Source organism: Pongo pygmaeus, chromosome 2 (genome assembly GCF_028885625.2).
Source record: "Pongo pygmaeus isolate AG05252 chromosome 2, NHGRI_mPonPyg2-v2.0_pri, whole genome shotgun sequence".
In the NCBI taxonomy this organism is placed as follows: Eukaryota; Metazoa; Chordata; class Mammalia; order Primates; family Hominidae; genus Pongo; species Pongo pygmaeus.
Window position 1 is genome coordinate 72,973,848 of NC_085930.1, and position 18,121 is coordinate 72,991,968.

General features: G+C 46.8%; 1 long non-coding RNA gene across 1 annotated transcript in view; it reads left to right on the forward strand.

Moving 5' to 3' along the window:
• Positions 1 to 7,779: 7,779 nt before the first annotated feature.
• Positions 7,780 to 18,121, forward strand: part of LOC134739120 (uncharacterized) — a 38,423-nt gene continuing 28,081 nt past the window's right edge. The window contains exon 1 of the long non-coding RNA XR_010125628.1: positions 7,780 to 7,896. This is a non-coding gene — a long non-coding RNA (uncharacterized LOC134739120). The remainder of the gene's footprint in view (positions 7,897 to 18,121) is intronic.

Here is an 18,121-nt window from a genome sequence, read left to right on the forward strand (position 1 = left end):
TAGAGATGGAGTCTCACTCTGTCGTCCAGGCTAGAGTGCAATGGCGCGGTTTCAGCTCACTGCAACCTCCGCCTCCTGGGTTCAAGCGATTCTTCTGCCTCAGCCTCCCAAGTAGCTGGCATTACAGGCGCATACCACCACACTGGCTAATTTTTGTATTTTTAGTAGAGACGGGGTTTCACCATGTTGGCCAGGCTGATCTCAAACTCCTGACCTCGTGATCCACCTGCCTCGGCCTCCCAAAATGCTGGGATTACAGGTGTGAGCCACTGTGCCCGACATTTTTTTGTATTTTTTAGTAGAGATGGGGTTTCCCCATGTTGGCCAGGCTGGTTTTGAACTCCTGACCTCAGCTGATCCACCCACCTCAGCTTCCCAAAGTGTTAGGATTACAGGCGTGAGCCACGGCACCCAGCCCAAAATGATATTTTAAAATCTTAGTGAAGAACCACTACCACCACTACCAGTATACACTAACGTATTTTATATATATATATATATTTTTTTTTTTTTTGAGATGGGGTCCCACTTTTTCACCCAGGCTGGTGTTCAGTGGCATGATCCATGGCTCACTGCCACCTTGACATCCTGGGATCAAGAAATCCTCCCACCTCAGCCTCCAGAGTGGGACTACAGGTGCATGCCACCATGTCTGGTTAACTTATTTTTATTTTTTTGTAGAGATGGGGGTCTCACTATATTGCTCAGGCTGGTTTTGAACTCCTAGGCTCAAGTGATCCTCCTGCCTCAGCCTCCCAAACTGTTGGGATTATGGTCATGAGCCACCGTACCCATAATATATATATATGTGTGTGTCTGTGTGTGTGTGTGTGTGTGTGTGTGTGTGTGTGTATGAGACAGGATCTTGCTCTGTCACCCAGGCTGGAGTGTGATGGTGTGATCACAGCTCACTGCAGCCTCGACCTCCTAGGCTCAATTGATCCTCCCACCTCAGCCTCTCTAGTAACTGGGAGCACAGGTTCACACCACCACACCCAGCTAATTTTTGTATTTTTTTTTTTTTTTTTTTGAGATGGAGTCTGGCTCTGTCGCCCAGGCTGGAGGGCAGTGGCGTGATCTCGGCTCACTGCAAGCTCCGCCTCCTGGGTTCACACCATTCTCCTGCCTCAGCCTCCTGAGTAGCTGGGACTACCAGTAGATGGGACTACAGGCACCTGCCAACACGCCCGGCTAATTTTTTTGTATTTTTAGTAGAGACGGGGGTTTCACCATGTTAGCCAGGATGGTCTCGATCTCTTGACCTCGTGATCCGCCCGCCTCGGCCTCCCAAAGTCCTGGGATTACAGGCGTGAGCCACCGCGCCCAGCCAATTTTTGTATTTTTTGTAAAGATGGGGTTTTGCTATGTTGCCCAGGCTGGAATTGAACTCCTAGGCTCAAGATCCTCCTACCTCAGCCTCTCAAAGTGTTGGAATTACAGGTGTGAGCCACTGCATCCAGCCATATTATAATTTTTAAAAAGCATATGGTCAATATTCTTCAAGATGCAGGCTAGCATAATGTTAAGAATGATTATTAAAATAACATGACACAAAGTGGTTAAGAATAAAAAAGAGTCATTCATGGCTGGTTCTACCAGTTGCTAGCTAAGTAACCTTGGGCAAGTTACTTTACCTCTCTGAATCTCCGTTTTCTTCCCTGTGTAATCAGGACAGCAATATTCCATCAAGGTTGTAAAGTTTCAGTCAGATAACACACAGGAAGTGCTTCGTATGGAGTGCAGGCTGTAGGTTATTATTATACTAGTGCCGTCATTCAGATCAATTGAATATGAACTGTTAACTGATACCTCCCATTTATCTGGAGCTCTCCATTTTACAAAGCATTTCTCATTTAATACCCCAATTATGTCTCACAGGAACCCTGGAGGGAAGGTGACACAGATGTCATTATTACCCATTTTAAAAGGAAGCCGGGGCCCAGGGATGCTGAATGACTTCATCCAAATGGTAGATAAGGTGAACAGTGGCACCAGGAGCTGACCCTGAGTAAGGTAACGGCTCAGGGCTCTTTACCGAGGGTGGAGTCTTGCCTACTCTTTGAAACACAGAAATGACTGAAGGCCCCTACTTACCTCCTCAGCTAAGTCCCTCAGCTGGAAGTTCCTGGGATTTGGTGTTCTTTCAGTCACCAGGCCTGTCCTGTTCCCACCATTTTATCTCAACTGCATCTCCTCTCAGGCAGCTGATAACTTTTTTCTTTAATTTTTAGTTTTTATTTATTTATTTAGAGACAGGGTCTCACTCTGTCATGCACGCTGGAGTGCAGTAGCATGATCACAGCTCACTGAAGCCTCAACCTCCTGGGCTCAAGTGATCCTCTCACCTCAGCCTCCTGAGGATTTAAAACTGTAGGCATGAGCCACCACACCCAGATAATTTTTTTTTTTTTTAGTTTTTTGTAGAGACAGGGTCTCGCTATGCTTGTCCAGGCTGGTGTCAAACTCCTGGGCTAAGGTGATCCTCCTGCCTCAGCCTCCCAAAGTGTCAGGATTACAGGCGTGAGCCACCTCACTGAAGTTGGTAACTTCTGTCTGCTCAGCTCTAACACGGAAATGGTGCAACACAGTTCTTTCCCTTCAGTCTCCACCCCTAAACCCCCAAATCTCTATCACCTAACACAGGCCCAACTCCTAACCCTGCCTTCCCCACGCACACACACAGTTTTTTTTTTTTTTTTTTTTTGAGACAGTTTCAATTTTGTTGCCCAGGCTGGAGTGCAATGTCATGATCTTGGCTCACTGCAACCTCCACCTCCAGCGTTCAAGCGATTCTCCTGCCTCAGCCTCCCAAGTAGCTGGGATTAGAGGCATGCGCCGCCACGCCCAGCTAATTTTTTGTATTTGGTAGAGATGGGGTTTCACCATGTTGATCAGGCTGGTCTCAAACTCCTGACCTCAGGTGATCCGCCCACCTGGGCCTCCCAAAGTGCTGGGATTACAGGCATGAACCATCGCACCTGGCCCCCACACACAATTTTTAACTAGGAATGATCTACTAGCCCCTTTCTTCTTCAGGCCCCAGCCTCCTTCCAAGTTCCTTGACTCTCCTTTCTCTCCCTCACATTTTTCTGCTCCTCTATTTCCCAAGATTCACCTCACTTTGGGCTGCTCCTTTTGCACAAAAATACTCAAATCTCTCTTTTGATTAGACAAAGCATTTTACTTTCCTACACCCTCCTCAGGAATGACATGCCTTGGAGAACATCAGCGCTCAGTGCTTAGCTAAAGAAAGGCTCACCTAACCCTGTTCCTACCCTTTGATCTCAGAATTTGGGAGATTAGGCTTTGTTTGTCCCAGCACAAAGTGTGTGTGTGTGTGTGTGTGTGTGTGTGTGTGTGTGTGTCTAATTGCCCCCTTCCTTCCTGCCTGCCTGCCTGCCTTCCCTCCCTCCCTCCTTCCTTCCTTCCTTTTTTTGAAGCAGTCTTGCTCTGTCGCCCAGGCTGGAGTGCATTGGCGAGGTTTCTGCTCACTGCAACCTTCACCTTCCAGGTTCAAGCAATTGTCCTGCCTCAGCCTCCCAAATAGCTGGGACTACAGGGATGCTCCACCACACCCGGCTAATTTTTTTTTGTATTTTCAGTAAAGACGGGGTTTCACCATGTTGGCCAGGCTGGTCTCCTCAGGTGATCTGCCCACCGCGGTGTCCCAAAGTGCTGGGATTACAGGCGTAAGCCACCACACCTGGCCTCTTTTCTTTTCTTTTCTTCCTTCCTTCCTTCCCTCCCTCTCTTTTCTCCCTTTCTCTCTCCTTCCTTCCTCCCTCCCTCCCTCCCTTCCTCCCTTCTTTCCTCCCTTCTGTCTTCTCTTTTTTTTTTTTTTTTTTTTGAGACCGAGTCTCACTCTGTCGCCCAGGCTGGAGTGCAATGGCACGATCTTGGCTCACTGCAACCTCCACCTCCCAGGTTCAAGCAATCCTCCTGCCTCAGCCTCCTGAATAGCTGGGATTACAGGCACATGCCATCGTGCCTGGCTAATTTTTATATTTTTAGCAGAGATGGGGTTTCACCATGTTGACCAGGCTTCTCTTGAACTCCTGACCTCAGGTGATCCACCTGCCTCAGCCTCCCAAAATGCTGGGATTACAGGCGTCAGCCACCATGCCCGGCTTTCTTTTTTTTCTGGAAAGATGGGAGTCTCCCTATATTGCTCAGGCTGGTTGTCTTGAACGCCTGGATTCAAGCAATCCACCCACCCGTTTTGGCCTCCCAAAGTGCTTGGATTACAGACATGAGCCACTGTGCTCAGCCTGATTTTCTTTCTGACGTTTAAAAACAAAACAAAACAAAACAAAGGATACATTTCACATATAACCCTCGTTCCATGCTTCTCTCAAAAAATGGGAAGAGTCAACAACTCCGTGTGTTCAATCAAACATGGCAGCAACAAGTTAAAGCTGAGTAGCTGAGTAATGGCTGCCCACTTTGGCCAGGCAAGTTAGCTTGGCCTTCTTCTTCTCCAGAATCCACCAGCCTCTCTTGTTTGTGTGACCACTCTAGCTGCTGGAAGCTTTTGAGATTGTAATCCCTTGTTTGGCAATGTAACCCCAAAAGCAGAGGTTTTACAATGTCAGTCTTCTTTCTTCCCTTTCATAAGTGGAAAGACCCAGTATAGAGATTCATTTTTCCACTGACGTAAATTATACTACCACCCCAATTTAGATTGCAGATGCAGTTACAAAGAGTTTGGTTTTAAATATATTTTCCACCTCACTGCAAAAATGTTATATGGCATATTTAGAAATCCTGCCCCCACCCCCAGTAAAGGTTTTTTTATGAAAACTGAAATTCCCACCGTTCAACTATCTACCATGCTTTGAGATTTGGGGATGATTCTAGCTGATTCCAGAATTATGGCTGAATAAGCATAATACCTGTCTTCTGAGTGACTTTCAGCAATGTAGCCCCTAGCATATCTAATTTAATGCTTATTAAAGGAATTGCTTTTTTGTTTGCTGTTTGAAACTCAATGCATATTTTCAAAGCCAGCTCCAATTTCTCTTAAGGCCTGACACCATTTTTTTCTACCTCTCCCACTTTGCAAATTAGCTGACCCTCAATTTCCTTCAGTGATCCTTAGTCCCAGCAGAGAGGAACTGGTCCTAATTGCATAAATTTTCTCCCTCATTGCTGACATTGAACAGCCATCTGATTTGCTTTCACCTGAGAGGTCTCAGGCAAGCACCATCTCAAAGGACAGGGGAAAGTAGAGCAAGGGTTCTCCAGGTGTGGTTTCCAGACGAGCAGCATCAGCATCATTTGAGAACTTGTTAGAAATACAGCCTCAGCCCTGCCTCAGACCTATGGAATACAAATCTGCACTTTAAAAGGATCCCTAGTTGATTCATAAGCACATTCAAAGTAAAACAAGGTCGACCAGGTATGGTGGCTCACGCCTGTAATCCCGGCACTTTGGGGAGGCTGAGGCAGGAGGAATGCTTGAGCCCAGGAGCTCAAGAGCTGCCTGGGCAACATAGCAAAACCTGGTCTCAAGAAAAAGAAAAAAAAAAGGAAGGAAGGAAGGAAGGAAGCAAGCAAGCAAGGAAGGAAGTAAGGAAGGACGGAAGGAAAACAAAGTAATGTCTTTGGTGAAAAGAACTGTGAAGTAAATAAAAAAGGGACAGCCGGACACAGTGGCTCACACCTGCAACCCCAGCACTTTGGGAGGCTGAGGGGGGTAGATCACCAGAGGTCAGGAGATTGAGACCAGCCTGGCCAACATGGTGAAACCTCGTCTCCATCAAAAATACAAAAATTAGCCAGGTGTGGTGGCACACTCCTCCCAGCTACTCAGAAGGCTGAGACAGGAAAATTGCTGGAACCTAGGAGGCAGAGGTTGCAGTGAGCCAAGATCATGTCACTGCACTCCAGCCTGGGCAACAGAGTGAGACTCCGTCTAAAAAAAATAAAATAAAATACAAGAAGGTGATATTGCAGTGATTGTGAGGAGGCACTTTACATAGAACAGCTGCTCTAAAATTTTGTGGTCTCAGGACCATTTACATTCTTTAAAAAAAAAAAACAAAACTATTTTTAGGCCAGGCGTGGTGGCTCATGCCTATAATCCCAGCACTTTGCAGGGGCCAAGGCGGGCAGATCACTTGAGGTCAGGAATTTGAGACCAGCCTGGCCAACATGGTGAAACCCCATCTCTACTAAAAATACGAAAATTAGCCCGATGTGGTGCTGCGTGCCTGTAGTCCCAGCTACTTGGGAGGCTGAGGCAGGAGAATTGCTTGAACCCGGGAGATGGAGGTTGCAGTGAGCCAAGATCGTGCCAATGCACTCAAGCCTGGGTGACAGACCAAGACTCTGTCTCAGAAAACAAACAAACAAAACTTTTAATTATTTGTAGTTCAATTATATAAAAATTATTTTGTAATTATTTTTTAATAATTATTTTAAAATTATTTGTATTCCATTTTTAAATTATTTGTAGTTCATTTAAAAATAATAAACCCATTATATATTTACATATGTTTTATGAAAATAGCTGTATTTTCTAAAACGAACAATAACAAAAAATGAGTGAGAAGAATGCATGGTTTCAATTTTTGAAAATCTCTTTAGTGTCTTCCTTAATAGAAAACAGCTGGCTTCTCATAGCTGCTTCTGCAGTCAGTCTATTGCAGCGCTGCATGTCATGTCGTCTTTGGAAAACTCCACCGTGCACATGGAAGAGAAAGAGTGAAAAAGGCAAATATCGTCTTAGTATTGTTAGGAAACTAGTTTTGACTTCACATACTCCCTGAAAGGCTTGGGGTCCCGAACCACACTTGGAACTGCTGCTGGGCTGCAGTGATGGAGAAAGGGCTCACAGGAGCACAAGGCCTCAGAGAGGAGTCCTCAACTATGTGAAGACTTCTGGCTTTAAAAAGCATGGAGGTTGTTGCTGGGTGTGGTGGTTCACACCCGTAATCCCAGTACTTTGGGAGGCCAAGGCGGGCGGATCACTTGAGGTCAGTTCAAGGCCAGTCTGGCCAACATGGTGAAACCCTGTCTCTACTAAAAATACAAAAATTAGCTGGGCATTGTGGCCCACGTCTGAAGTCCCAGCTACTCGGGAGGCTGAGGCAGTAGAATCGCTTGAACCCGGGAAGCAGAGGTTGCAGTGAGCTGAGATTGGGCCACTGCACTCCAGACTGGGCAACAAGAGCGAAACTCCATCTCAAAAACAAAACAAAACAAAACAAAACAAAAGCATGGAAATTGTACGGTGAGCTTCAGTGCGAATTCTTGTCGTGACTTGGTCTTAGAATAGCTGCGGGACTATGGACAGGTACCCTGCCCTCTCTGAACCTCAGTTTCCCGGTCTGCTTTATGAAAAGAGTGGCCTCTGGCCGGGAGCGGTGGCTCACGCCTGCAATCCCAACACTTTGGGAGGCCGAGGCTGGCGGATCATGAGGTCAGGAGATCGAGACCAACCTCGCTAACATGGTGAAACCCCGTCTGTATTAAAAATACAAAAAAAATTAGCCGGATGTGGTGGCAGGCGCCTGTAGTCCCAGCTACTCAGGAGGCTGAGGCAGGAGAATTGCTTGAACCCGGGAGGTGGAGGTTGCAGTGAGCCGAGATTGCGCCACTGCACTCCAGCCTGGGCGACAGAGTGAGACAGTCTCAAAAAAAAAAAAAAAGAAAAGAAAAGAAAAGAAAAGGGTGGCCTCTAACATTCCAGGCCGCGCCCCGCCCCCACCCCTCCCCAAGCCTCTGGGAGGTTCCAGGAGGGATTTCAGAGCAACTCTTTCGTTTGCCAGCAGAAGGCGATGGAGACCAGCCTTGGCTGGACCACTTCCACCCCAGAGGCTCTTCACCGCCTCCCCATCCAGACTCAAGGTTCCCTAGTGGTCCGGACGGTTTCCTTGGCAGCGCTGGCACCAGGTATCTCAGGCCACCCAGGCTGTCCCAGGGAGGGGCTGGAGGCACCGAGAGCCCTTCATATTGACCCAGACACCTGGCCAGGTTGAGATGCTGGGATTCTCCCAAACCCAGTCTGGGAGGAGCTGGGGAGAAAGAAGAACGGGTTTGGGCAAAGACATTTCAGCCCCTCCCCCCACACCCCCCGCTGGGCCTTTTGGTGGGAAACCACCCAGGAGCTGTTGACTTCTTACAGGGAAAGCCGGGCGGGGGTGGCCGGAAGGGAGCAAGACGGAGAGAGCGCTGCGCCAGCTCCCCGGGAACCGCCTGCCTGCAGGCGCGAGGCGGCGCTTGCATCAGCGCCTGCCAGGGCAGGGGCAGGGACCGCGGCCACCGGCGACGTCAGTCGCTTTCCCAGAAGAATTCCACTTCCTGCGGCCGGGGCCCGGCTGTGAGGGGGCGGGGGGGTGGTGGGTTGGTTTCGCAGAATGACACCACTCGTTTACTGCATCTCCTCGGTCACACACTGTTGTCTAGGAGACCAAGAGCATCCTGGCCGCCTCAGTGAGGCTAACCCGCCCCCGGGAAGTGACCCGGGGCACGGCCCACTCAGGAAACCACTGGCTCTAGGGTGCAGGCCCCAGAAGACTAGGCCACCCACTACGGGTCCTGGATTCTGCCCTGGAGGCACCGGGTGGCCCACCTTCCATATTGTACCTGATTGTCAAGTTTTCAAAGCACACCCGCCTGAGGGTGTTAGAAACAAGCCAGAGAAAACTAAAGCCCAGAGAAGAGCCCTAGGATAGCCTGTAACTGGGAGAGCTGACTTTTCAAGCCTCTGTGATTTGGTTTGGTTTGGATTGGGTTGGGTTTTTTCTTACCTTTCTTGCCATAGATCAGTATCTCACGAACCTCTTAAGAGTCAATGGCCCATCCACTATCAGTGAAGCAATGTTTGTTTTTTTTTTAATTTTGTTCGTTTGTTGTTGTTTGAGACAGAGTCTTGATTTGTCACTCAGGCTGCAGTGCAGTGTCTCAATCTTGGCTCACTGCAACCTCCGCCTCCCTGATTCAATCCATTCTCTTGTCCCAGCCTCTCCAGTAGCTGGTATTACCGGTGCATACCACCATGCTCAGCTAATTTTTGTGTGTGTGTGTATTTTTAATACAGACAAGGTTTCACCATGTTGGCCAGGCTGGTCTCGCACTCCTGACCTCAAGTGATCCGCCCACCTTGGCCTCGCATAGTGCTGGGATTACAGGTGCGACCCACCACACCCGGCTGCAATGTTTGTTTTAATTAATTTTGGCAAGTATTTCCCGAGCACCCCGAGTGTGCCAGGTGAAGAGAGAGAGATGGATAGTAACAGTGCTAGCCAGCATGTATTAAGCCTTGCAAAGCTGCACAGGCATGAACCTGTGGCTTCAACACAACCTTATGAGGTAGGTGTTATCCCCATTTTACAGAGTAGAATACCTGGTTAATGTGAGACCAGCTGGGAAGTAAAATCAAATCTGAGTCCTAAACTAGAAGTCTTTACCATTACTAGGCAGCCTCGTAAAACATCAATTAACATGACAGACATGGCCCTTTTTCTTTGGAATTGATTCATTTTTACTGCATTTTTAAGACCATGCATGTAATCTTTAATTATTTGTTAATAATGTGAGATGAGGATAAAAGTAATTCCAAATAAGAAACATGTAATAACATCAATGCAACTAGCATTGAGTCCTACTGTATGCCAAACGCTGTGCCAAACCCACTACCATTATTACCTCATTTGATACAACAACTCTATGAGGTCAGTTCTATCACTTTGGTCCCTACTTTGCAGATGAGGAGACTGAGGCACAGAGGTGAAGTAACTTGTCCATGTCCCAGAGCTAGTAAATTAATGCTTAGTAATTAGCAGAATAGTGTCCTGGTCCATGTAAGCACTTAATACACTTGTACTCTGCTTTGGAAAGAATGGAGAGACTGCAGTGTATACAAACATCCCAGGAAAACCTCATTGATTTGGACCATTTCCGTCTAGATTTTATTATCATTTGAAAGGAGCCTAGGGTCGTGTTCTCTTTTTTTTTTTTATTTTCTGCTGGGGGGAAAAGCTAAGCAAATAGTACAAAGTAAAAATATTTTTGTGGGGCGTTTTAGAATTTAGACGAGATAGGGTGCATTCAGGACAGTATGGCCTGCATGCCAGGACATATGACACATTTTAGTATGGCCAGGACAGTATGACACATTTTAGTATTTATAAAGCATTTTCCTACCCAGGAGTTAACTTTATCTTCACAATATCCCTGAGAAGTAGTTAGAACGGGTCATCTTAGTCACAGTCTACAGGTGAACTCTGAGAAGCTTTCTAAAGAAGAATTTCTAACTACCAAAGAGAACAAATGATTTTTAGGGACTCGAAAGTAAACTACCCACAATAGCTAAGATGTGAAAACAATAAATGAATGGATAAACTAAATGTAGTATGTACATACAATGAAATATTATTCAGCCTTAAAAAGGAATGAAATTCTGGTAAGTGCTACAATATGATGAACGTTGAAGACATGATGCTGAGTAAAATAAGTCAGACACAAAAGGACAGTATTGTATGATTCCACTTATATGGGACACCTAGACTAGACAAATTTATACATACAGAAGTAGAGTAGAGGTACCGGGGGCTGGAGGGAGAGAGGAGTGGGGTGTTGTCATTTGATTAGAATTCAATGAACAATTTAATTGATGATGAATTGAAGGGATGCTGAACAAGCTCTAGGAATGGGTAGTGGTGGTTGCACAACATTGTGAACGTACTTAATGCCTCTGAATTGTGCACTTAAAAATGGTTAAAAGGTGGCTCACGCCTGTAATCCCAGGATTTTGGGAGGCTGAGATGGGTAGATTGCTTGAGCCCAGGAGTTTGAGACCAGCCTGAGCAGCACAGTGAAACCCCATCTCTCCAAATAATAAAAAAAATTAGCTGGGTGTGGGGGCACATGCCTGTAGTCCCAGCTTCGTGGGAGGCTGAGGTGGGAGGATTGATTGAGCCCTAGAGGGTGAGGCTGCAATGAACGGTGATCACACCACTGCACTCTAGCTTTGGTAACAGAGAGGAAATTCTGTCTCAAAAAAAAAAAAAAAAAAGTTAAAATGGTAAATTTTGTGTTATGCATATTTTACTACAATGAAAAATTTTAAGAAAAAAAAGGTAACCCACATAGCAATCCCCATGCTTATCCAACTCTTTCTTTAAAAGGAGACTCCTGGGTACTTATTAAAGCAGAAGCAGTCTTAACCCAGGCCTGCACTTGAAAGCAAGAAAACACCATGCCTTTAAAAAATAGCTCACGAGCGTGTGTTTTCACTAAACACAGGAGGCTGGTATTCCCCTCAGGTATTCCAAGTGAGCAAGATATGGCTGGTAGAGGGGAGAATTGGGAGGTGAGTCACTGGTTTGGCAGGTGACGTCACCATGAGGTGACCGTCTGCGTGGTGTGCCTTCCACCTCCCACGTCTCCCATTTTCTCCACTCAGGGGTGGCCAGGTCACCAGCTGGCTCAGCTGGAAGTCTATCTGTTCTGCTGTGATGTTTAGTGAGAAACATTCCTCTTTATGACTCAGTGACTCAATATCCCAACATATGGGTTCAGGAAGGCTCCAGCAGCTAAAGCCAACTCCGAGGTCGAAACCTGGATAGCCAAGGAGGAGATGAAAGACATAAACCTTTGGGAAGGGAGAGGAGAGAGCTTGTTTTCTGTTTGTTGGAATGCTAAATATCTAAGAAGTAATGGGATGATTTAGGATAGTACTTATTATCCTAAGACAACTTAGGAGACTGGCACACGGAAGGGGATAGTAAATATTTATTGAATGAAATATTCATTGATTATTATTTCAGAGGTGTTCAACTGCAAGAACAATCCCAAACTATGAGGGAAAAACACAGATTCTCGGGCGGGCACCGTGGCTCACGCCTGTAATCCCAGCACTTTGGGAGGCCAAGGCGGGTGGATCACTTGAGGTCAAGAGTTCAAGACCAGCCTGGCCAACATGGTGAAACCCTGTCTCTGCTAAAAAAAAATTAGCCAGGTGTGGTGGTACACGCCTGTAATCCCAGATCCTCAGGAGCCTGAAGCAGGAGAATCGCTTGAACCCAGGAGGCAGAGGTTGCAGTGAGCCGAGACTGTGCCACTATACTCCGGCCTGGGTGACAAGAGCGAAACTCCATCTCAAAAAAAAAAAAAAAAAAGAAAAGAAAAAGAAAAATATATATTCTTACTTATGTCTCACCAACTCTAGTTGTCTCAAAGGGGCACCAGAAATGGAACTTGATATATTTTCGTGGAATTGACACAGGTTTGATATGAACAACTATGATACTGACACAAAGAATCATGATGTTTATGCAGGTAATGAGGTCATTAATAAGTAGTAATGTGAAGGGATTGTCTTGGACATGTTTGTACACTCATCCAGCAGTTGTTAGCAGAGGTATCATATCTATATAAGGTGAAAGGAAGTGAGAAAGAGAAAGTATTTGCTTTATTTGTTTTTCCTTTTTTCTCTTTAGGCTCTATACTGTTGAGTCAATCTGGGATGGTTTAAGGTACATGAGCCTCGGTATCAGGCAAGCCTCAAATTAGTCAGTGAGGACTCTTAGTTGCAAGACAGAAACTGGATTCAAATTAGCTACAGGGGGAAAAAAAAATCCAGCAGATGGCTTCAGGCATAGCTGTTTCCAGGTGCCCAAATGCTAGTGTTAGAGATTTGTTGTTTTTTTAATCTTTCAGCTCTACCTGCCTATAAGATGACAAGGAATTATCCCAGTAGCTCTAGTCCTACCTTTTGTGAACTTAACAACCTCATTAGAAAGAGATCTTTCTTCTCAACAAAAATATCAGGATTAACTCTGGCCAGCCTGGCTTGAGTCACATATTCCTCCCTAGACCTGGAGATGGTGTTAAAGCCATAAGATGCTGTTTCCAGAATAAAAAGGAATGGTTGCTGGGCAGGCAAAAACAAAAGGTGTCACTCCCTATGTGTAAATGTATGCCTGTGGGAGAGAGGGTTTATAGTTTATGTGGCACTTTCCTGGTTTGTCACTACCTAGTGAGTCAGTCTGATGTGGTGGAATGCGTGCGCTCTGGACTCAACAGGCCTGAGTCAAAATGTTGGCTCTTCATTAGCTGTGTGGCCTTGGGCAACTTACTTAAAAGTAACCGTGCTGATAACTACCACGTTTTGAGCACTCAGCATGTGCTAGGTGTTACATATATCAATCTCATTACTCCACAGCTCTGCAAAATAGTTATTATTTTCTCCTTCTTATAGATGAGGAAGCTGAAGATCAGACAGATTAAGTGACCTCCCCAAGGTCACTAAGCTAGTTAGGGACACTCCAACCCAGGGTGCTCTGACTCAAGGCAGCCTCTCTGGCCCTCCCTCTCCATGCCTGAAAAATGGACATGACATGGAGAAGAAGAAAGTGGCAGAAGAGAAGGAAAAGGAAAAATACTGAAACAGTAAAATGCCCACAGCATATTAGGTATGCAATAAATCTAGTTCCCTTCATCTGTTCTTCCACTCACTTCTTTCCTTACTTTTCTCCATCTTTTTCTTTCTTTGGGCACTTCAAAAGGTCCTAGCTTTCTCCTTCCTTCCTTCCCTTCCTTCTTTCCTTCCTTTCTTCCTTCCTTTTTTTCCTTCTCTTTCTTCCCCCCACCTGCCTCCTTTTTTTTTTTTTTTTTTGGACAGGGACTCACTCCATCATCCAGGCTGTAGTGTAGTGGTGCAATCTCAGCTCACTGCAACCTCCACTTCCCTTGTTCAAACGATTCTCCTGCCTCAGCCTCCTGAACAGCTGGGATTACAGGCGCCCACCACCATGACTGGCTAATTTTTGTATTTTTAGTAGAGACAGGGTTTCGCCATGTTGGCCAGGCTGGTCTTGAACTCCTGACCTCAAATGATATGCCCACCTCAGCCTCCCAAAGTGCTGGGATTACAGGCGTGAGCCACTGCACCCAGCCCATTTTTTCCCCCTCTTTTTGAAGTCCTTACCTGGTCCAAGGTGATATTTCTGAATCATAACAGGATAAACACTGGGGCTCTAGTCATTTTTAAAGCACTCACCCTCATAAACATGACTGCCAACCCTAGAGGAACCCGCAGCCATGGCCTCTACATCAGCACTCTGGCTTGACCAAAATCATGTTCTAGCTCACTGGGAAGGGGGAAACCAAGGTACTTGGGATTCCTCCCACTCCAATTCATGCCTCTGTACCCACCAGTCTCTGCATGAAGTTTTCCTCATCTGTTTAACTCATGTGCCAGCTCTGACTGAGGCGGGGCAGTGGCAGGGGCACCCTTTTCTCTCCACACTGTTTTGGCTTCAGCCCTCACCTGACCTTTGTTTCACCCCCTCCTGCCTACTTGGGGAGCCTGCCCAAGCCCTGATGAAAGGCAAGGGAAGTGAGCGCCAGGTTGAGCCGTGGGATTTGGAGATAAGCGCCTTCCATTTTGGACATGTCGGAACTAGAAATCAAGAGGAGCTGGCACTCCAAAGAGAGAGTCGGGCTTCTTCCAGATGCTGAGCTGGTGGTGGTGGGGGTCCCCTCAGCAGATGCAAGGGTGAGACTTCACAACATAGCCTTGCCAGGTGAGGAACTTGCTGAGGGTGAGCAAACAGTGAACCTCTAACTCCTTAATGATTTTTATAGAATGTTCTGGCCTTGGGAACAGGAAGTCCTCCTAAGTGACAGAGCCACCACTTCACGCACACCTTGTACAATGTGTGAGCATGTGCAGGTCATTCTCCACATGGTCACATGCCCTGTTTGGTGTGGGAGCCGCACCCCATGCCCAGGCCCCTCAGGCCGCTCCACATGGGTGCCCCCACCCAGATGGGCACTGCAGTTGGGCTCAGGGGCTTCCCTCTTGGGGTAGCATCCCTGGTAGCAGAAACTGCCTCCTGTTCACCCCATCCTCAGCATAGGGCACAACATTAAGAAAGTCCGAGTCCAGGAAGGCTTTTGTGAGATAAAGGGGGAGCTGTGGCCAGAGAGGAAAGGGGGAATGGTGATGAGTTCACACTTATTAAATACCATCAGCCCTGAGAAAGAGTACGAATAATCCCCATTCTAGAGATGGGAAAACTGAGACTAGAGTTAGTTAACAGGAAGATGTGGTGTCTACCAACAGAACAATTTCATTTTATGGACTTGAGTCGCTCCCAAGATGCCTGGCCCCTGAACATTCTGATTTCCTCACCCGGTTCTTCTTAAACTACAATGTGCCCACAAGTTCCCTTGTTCAAAGGCAAATTCTGATTCAGCAGTTCTCGGGAGGGGCCCGAGATCCTGCCATCTGACAAGCTCCGCTGCTGCTAGTCTGAGACAACACTTTGAATAGCAAGCGAGGCTCCAGGTTGAGGCTGTCTTTCCGATGAACTTACAACAGCATGCGCTTAAATTCCTCACTCAGGCAGCAGGGCTGGGTGGTCTAGAGTCGCACTATCCTAATTGAGACGTGCTGTGAGTGTGAAATACACATCAGATTTTGAAGATGTTGTAAGAACAAAAGAATATAACATATCTCATTAATAATTCTTTATATGAATTACATGTTGAAATAATATTTGAGGTAAAATCAAATAGATTTTTTAAAAATCTATTTTAACTGTGTCTTTTTTCTTTTCTAATGTGGCTACTAGAAAATGTAAAATCATGCATGTGGCTTGTTTTTTTTTTTTTTTTGAGACAGGGTCTCACTGTCACCCAGGCTAGAGTGCAGTAGCATGATCATTGCTCTCTGCAGCCTCAACATTCTGGAGTCAAAGGATCCTCCCTCCCATCTCAGTCTCCTGAGTCTCTGGGACTACAGGCACTCACCACCATGCTTGCCAAATTTTTTTATATTTTGTGGAGATGGGGTCTCCCTATGTTACCCACGCTGGTCTCCAACTCCTGAGCTCAAGTGATCCTCCTGTCTCAGCCTCCCCAAGTGCTGGGATTACAGGCATGAGCCTCCATGCCTGGCCACATTATGTTTTTAGTGAACAGCTCTGGTTTAGAGCAGTGGTTCTCAACCAGGCAAGGGTAATTCTGGCACCCCAGGGATATTTGGCAATGTCTGAAATGTTTTTGGCTTGGTTGCCGTAAGTAGTGGGGTTGCTACTGGCATGTAATGGGTAGAGGCCAGAGATAGTGCTAAACATTCCATAGTGTCCAGGACAGCCCCTCATCACCAAGTATTTATCCAGCCCCAAATGTCAGTAGTGCCAAGGTTGAGAAAGTCTCATCTAGAAACATTGCCACCATCTCTGAGATTATTTTATTGACTTTTTAATCTGTCCAATGCCTTCACCCCTCTACTAGAACATGAGCTCCATGAAATCAGGGACTTGCCTGCCTGTAGCTGCCAGAACAGTGCCTGGGACAAGGCAGCATTCTGTAGTACACATTAAATGTCCCTCTACCCACTTGAGCCCACCAAGTGGTTCGAATTCGCCTATGCAAACTAGCACAGGCCCACCAGCTAAGGGCCTCAGAACACAGTGAGACCACTCCACTCTGAAATCAAGCTAAGACAAGACAAAATCTAAATCCACAGGTCTTGACTGGTTGTCCTCACAACTGCACATTAATCAGTCTCTCCACAGGCAGGCATTAACCCCAGGGAGCAGAGATAGGAATTGCCTCTGAAGGGCTTGTTACGCCTCTGAGCACAGCTTGGCCCAGCCTAGCTCTGGCAGGCCTTTCATCCCGGGCGGGGCCATCTACCAAGCTGCCACAGACCAAGCTTCGTTTGTTTCCAGTGATTTTATTCACCGCCCAGTGGTGGTTTCAAAGGGCTGGCCCCAGCCCATCTGATCTGCCGCCTTTTCTGAGTTGCTGGGCCGTGTGTGGAGCCCAGACCTGGGCTTTCTAAGGGAGAGTTGTCTCCTAGCCCTCTCCTTTCGCAAGCTGGTGGGTGGGGTTAGGGTGAGGCCAAAAGAACAACTTGGGTCCACCCAGGGCGTGCAAGGGAATGGAATCAGGGCAGATTAATTTCTCTTGTTGAGATAACTCTTTAATCTTCAATATAAAGTCTTGAAAGCCACTGTTCTGGGCCTTCTCCCTTTCCCTCTTGTCACTCCCTGGGGTGCGGCCCTGTCCTGGTAGGAGTCCAGAGACCTGGGTTTGGCCCCAGAGCTGGGCTGTGTGACCTAGAGTAAGGGAAGAAAGCCCTTCTGAGCTTTTTAAATTTCTATTATTATTATTATTTTTTTGAGACAGAGTCTCGCTCTGTTGCCAAGCTAGAGTGCAGTGGTGCGAACTCGGCTGACTGCAACCTCCATCTCCCGCGTTCAAGCAATTCTCCTGCTTCAGCCTCCTTAGGAGCTGGAACTACAGGCGCGTGCCACCACGCCCAGCTAATTTTTGTATTTTTAGTAGAAATGGAATTTCACCATCTTGGCCAGGATGGTCTCGATCTCTTGACCTCGTGATCCACCTGCCTCAGCCTTCCAAAGTGCTGGGATTACAGGAGTAAGCCACCACGCCCGGCCTCTGAGCTTTCTTCTAAATGGAGGAGAGGAGAGAGGAGTAGGAGTTATACTGATCTTTAAATCTTTTAGCATTTCAATCTTGCCTCTAGTCTTTAAAATAAAGCCCTAGCCCCTTTGCATGACCCAACTTCACTCCTGTCCACCTTCCTGCCTCCCAGTCGGCAGTCCAGCTCCTTGCCCCATATGGTGAATACATCCCACTTCAGCCGCAGTGGCCTATCTTAAGTTTCGTTAATGTGCCTTGCTCTCTTCTACCTTCTAGTCTTTGGACATGCCCTTCTGCTCTTCCATGGAGTTTTCTAGGGTAATGCTTAAATCTATGTATGGTAGATCACATGACATCTGTTCACTGCGTGCCCTTGGGCAAGTTACTTAGCTTCTCTGTGCTTCAGTCCCCTCTTGCAGAAAAATGAGAATAACACTGGTCCTTAATTCATGGGGTTATTGTGCAGGTTGAATGAGATGATGCTTGCAGAGTTGTTTACAGCAATATCTAACACCCAGAAAGCAACAAGGGGAGACGTTCCCTGCCATCATTGTGATCATTTCTGGAACGTGTTCACACTCAACTCTCAGGAATCAGCTCAGTTGTTACCACCTTTCAGGAAGGCTTCCCAGGTTTCCACTCTCCAGCTCCGGTGTCTGCCCCTCCTCTGCCTCCTGACTCACCTTGGGTTCACTGCTGTCACCACCCTTAT